The sequence below is a fragment of the Panthera uncia genome, assembly GCF_023721935.1.
Source record: "Panthera uncia isolate 11264 chromosome E2 unlocalized genomic scaffold, Puncia_PCG_1.0 HiC_scaffold_19, whole genome shotgun sequence".
NCBI lineage: Eukaryota > Metazoa > Chordata > Mammalia > Carnivora > Felidae > Panthera > Panthera uncia.
Window position 1 is genome coordinate 18,518,562 of NW_026057588.1, and position 4,929 is coordinate 18,523,490.

Here is a 4,929-nt window from a genome sequence, read left to right on the forward strand (position 1 = left end):
GGCCCCGCGGGCTCCGGGAGGGACCAGTCCCGCCCGCCGAGCCGCAGTGGCGCTGGCCGGGCGGGGGAGGCGGCGGGGCGGGCCGGGGGCGCGCGCCCCGCCTCGGTGCTGGACAGCTCCGCGCGGCCGACCCGGCCAGTCGGCGCCCCCCGCCCTCGAGCCAGGGCCCCGTCGGCTCTGGCCTGGCCCGCTCTTGGGGCCCACGAACTGGTCCCTCCCGGAGCCCGCGGGGCCGCTTGCAGGGGAGGGGAGGGCACCTGAGGGCAGGACCGCGCGAGGTGGCGCAGGGCTAAGGCCCGTCTGCCCGGTGAGGTATCCCTGTTCCTGCCCCTCTGACCTGCCACCTCGTTTGCTATAGCCCACCTGGCCCTGGCAGTCCCTACAATGAATCCTTCCGTGTAGAGCAAGGCATGGGAAGAGATACTGCGGAACATCTAGCAAGCAGGCCTCTGGAAAACCACCCCTTCCTTCCGGGGACCCCGAGACCACCTAATCAGCCGGTCAAGGCCCTGGGGAATGGAAAGGAGGCTTGCTTCTCAGGCTTGGGGCTGGGAGTGGTGTCAACCAACGGGCTGGTCCTGAAGAGGCAGAAACCCGGGAGAGACAGGGAGAAGAGTGGAGGAGGCCATTTACGGTCAGGCAGGGTCAGCCACCCTTTCTTGAGACTAATGTGAAATCAGAGGTCCTGACATGGAGGTTTGGTATGGGGCTCCATGCCTTCCCTGAGCTGAGGTTCAGGACCCCTCTTCAATTACCACCACTCCTCCTGATATTCTCCTTTTTTTGGAGAGAAGGTAAAGAGAAACTGATACTGTATTAGTGAAAGTTGTAGACCCACTTTCACTGTGCAGGTCAACTGTGTGTGTGTGTGTGTGTGTGTGTGTGTGTGTGTGTGTGTGTTTTCTCTCTTCTAATTCCTTTGGTGATTTTTCCAAAGCAGACTTCTTGAGAGACAGAGTAAACGATTTAAGAATCAAATAACGAGATAAATGACTCATTTATGGTAAAGAGCACTAGCCTACTGATAATTTGGTTTCACGATTTCCCCAGACTGCTGACTTCTCATGTAATGGGCATTTATGCATGGCAAAAATATTCAACAGAATTGGAGAACTGACAAGAAGGGTCCAAAGTTTTGTTTCCACTTGAGGATTGCTTTCTAGATGCATGTTTTCCAAGCCGTGAAAAGAATCCAGGGTTGAGACCAAGGCCATGGGGAGTCCTATTGGAGCCCGAGGCAAAAGGAAAAATGTGAGTCCTTGTATACATTTATCAAAATGTATACATGTATCAAAATATGCTCCCATCTTTTAAACTGAGTGGAAAGGTTAATAAAAGCTCTACAATCACAAAACATGACTACATAGAAAGTCCCAAGTTGCCCAATCTGTCCACACCCCATTATCAACCCTCATAAAGCCACATAGCAGGGGACAGCACAGCTACCTGGGAACTTTGGGCTGGTTGGAAACGGCGTCCATTGCACAAGAGTGCAGGATCACAAAAAACCACCACCTCTCTGCATTTAAACTGTTGATGTTTTGTTCATCATAGATTTTTTTGCATTAAAAAAAATTTTTTTTTATTTTAAAGAGAGAGTGGGGGTGGGGGGAGAGAGAAAGGGGCAGAGGGAGAGAGAGAATCCCAAGTAGGCTCCACCCTCAGCACAGAGCCCAATCGGGCGTTTGATCCCATGACCCTGGGGTCATGACCTGAGCCCAAATCAAGAGTCAGTTGTTCAGCCGACTGAGCCACCCAGGCGCCCCTGCGTTTATTTTTTTGAAAAAAAAACTTTTAAAGACATGGTTTATCTTGATTAACGAAATTTTTGGCACAAAGCTACTCCTTACCCATATTGAGATCTTAGCTACCTGACACGCCATTTCCAGTTTAGTGCCCTCCAGAGGCTGCACCCAGGGCAGAGGCCTCGCTAGGGTTCCCCAATGTAGCCCTGGCCCAGTCCTCTCCGGGAACCCATGTAAGCACTTCTGAAATGGCTCCTGGCAGTCCAGTCTCTGTTGCAGGACTCAACACCCTGGCTCAAAGATCCTGTAACTTGTTGACAGATATCCTGCATCAGCCCCAGCATCAGTTAGTTGTAACCAGGGGCTTTCTGTCTATCACAACCCCAAATCTTCCAACTAATCGAGAATTTAGTGTTGGAAAGATGGTGATGGCAGCAATAGACCCCCCCCCAAGAACTTGCACCCCGGCTGGGGCAGATGAGGGAGGCCCCGGATGGAGGGGTGCAGGCGGGGGCTCTGGGTCCTCCCGGCGGGAAGCTGGCCTTCCTAGTCAGGAGGAAGCAAAGCTGCTGTCACTCACATGTGTTTCATGAGATGTGGACTGTGGGCCACTGAGGCCTTCAGCCATCTATTCCCGGAGTGAGGAGGGGGAAGGGGCACGGAGTTGTCTCACATAAACCCCTGCCCAGAACAAAGGGGTCACCGCCGATGCTCATTCACCAGCCACATGCCCCAGGGCCTCTGCGGGACGAGGAGGCAGCCACCGCTGCCGGAGAGTCCCATGTCGTCCTCCATCACTTACCAGCAGATGCAAATTCAAGCCCGCTCTTTTCCAACTGGTTGCCAGGTCGGATGGTCATTGTCTTTCTTGACTTCAGACAGTTAGAATTTACTTGGGGATCAAAGGCCAAATGTGACTTTGGCGAGTAAAACTAAAACAGTCTTATGACCACCTAGTCCAGTCTTCCTGCAGGTGCCTTCCAGAAGGGAAAACGCTTCTTTGTCCAAACTGCACTCTCAACCAGACACTTCTCACTCTACAGTCAGCACCTTCCCCTTGGGCCCTGCTCAGCTCACGGTCACATCATTTACGGAGTCAATGATCCCTACCCCAGTCCCTCCACACCAATCCATCAATGAGTCTGGATAGCTAGTCCCTACCTCGTGTCTCACGTCTGCCACTTCTCTCCATCACCACCGCTCCTTCCTGGTCCCAGCCACCATCTCCTCTCTCTAAGATCTCTGCAGAAGCCTCCTACGTGGTCCCCTGACTCCCAATCAACAGCTCACATTTTTATCATGCAAAGTGGATCATGCCCCCTGCAGAAAACGCTCCAGCACAGGCCTCAGACTTTTTAACCTGAGCTTCGTGATCCTGTGAATCAGCCTCTCCAAGCACCCCTACCTCCACCCGACTTGTCCTGGCCTCGGAGCATGTCCACTTTGCCCCAGAGCTAGTTTCTACTCTTCCTTCAACCTGCCAGGAGGACAGCCAAGACGCAGAGCCAGAGAGCATTTGGAGAGAGGTTCTCTCCCTGTGCGCAGCCCCTCCACCATGTGGACCTGCTGACTGGCCGCCAGGCTTCCGGTCTCCCCTGGAGAAAAGCACTCAAGCTCCCCAGGCCAGCTCCTCACTCAGGTGATAAGACGGTTGTGTCTACATTTGAGTCAGTCTCTTCTTGAACAGAAACTGTCCTTGGGCGATTTCTAAGACCCCTTCTGGGACCCCAGAGGAGCCTCACAGGACAGTGTCTCCTAAATGGGTATTTTGCTCCCATACACATTAAAATCCAAGTTGCTCAAATGACATTTGATTTTATTTTTTTAAGTTTATTTTGAGAGAGAGAGAATGGGGGAGGAGCAGAGAGAGAGAGAGAGAGAGAGAGAGAGAGAGAATCCCAAGGAGGCTCCACGCTCAGAGCAGAGCCCAACACAGGACTGGATCCCACGACCGTGAGACCATGACCTGAGCCTAAATCAAGAGTCGGATGCTCAACCAAATGAACCACCCGGGCACCTCTCAGATGACATTTTAAAATAGCCATTTACAATATACAATGTCATGTAGAAAGTAGCATGAAACCTGTGTCTGAGGGACTTCTGAATGGCAGCTAATGTACAACTTTTGGAATAGGGTGACGGGAGGGCAAGAAAGGAGGTAAGAGGGAAAAAATAGCTTTAGAGAAAGAGAGTTATGGTTTATTTGATTTTAAAATACTAAAAATATCAAAAACCACAATGAGACACCACTTTGCATCCATTAGGATGGCCATTATGAGGAAGAAAGAAAGAAGGAAAGAAAGAGAGAGAGAAGGAAAGCCAGGAAGGAAGGGAGAGAGAGAGAGCGAAGGAAGGAAGGGAGGAACGAAGGAAGGAAGGAAGGAGGGAGGGAAGAAAGGAAGGAAGGAAAATAACTAGGCATTAGAACCCATGCACGCTGCTCATGGGAATGTAAGGACCCAGCAATTCCGCTCTTGAGTCTGCACCCGGAAGAACTGAAAGCCGGAGTTCCAGGAGATACTCGCCCGCTCATGTTTACAGCAGCGTTATGCGCAGTGACCCAAGGGTGGAGGCAACGCAAGCGTCCGTTGACAGAGCCCCGGAGACGCACAACCCGGTGTATCCTCACAACGGAATATCAGTCAGCCTTAAAAAGGAAGGACATTCGCACGCGTGCCACAGCAGGGATGAACCGTGAGGACGTTGTGTTAAGCGAAGTAACCAGTCATAAAAGGACAGACACAGCATGATCCCACTTACAGGAGATGCCTAGAATAATCAGATTCGTAGAGACAGGAGGTCGAATGGTGGCTGCCAGGGGCTGGGGTGGGGGCAGTGGGGGGGAAGATGAGGGGGTTACTGTTTAACGGGTACGAGAATTTCCTTTTCAGGCGATGGGTAGTCGTGAAGGCTGCACAACAGTGTGTCCTGAATGCCACTGAAACCACACGCTGCAAGTGGTTCCAATGGTGAGTTTCGTGGGGCGCCTGGGTGGCTCGGTTGGTTAAGCGTCCAACTGTGGCTCAGGTTATGATCTCACGGTTCGTGAGTTCGAGCGCCTGATCGGGCTGTCAGCGCAGAGCCCGCTTCAGATCCTCTGTCCCCTTCCTCCCCCACTCATGCTCTTGCAAAAATAAAGAAACATTTAAAAAAACTGTGTTTAGGGGCGCCTGGGTGGCTCAGT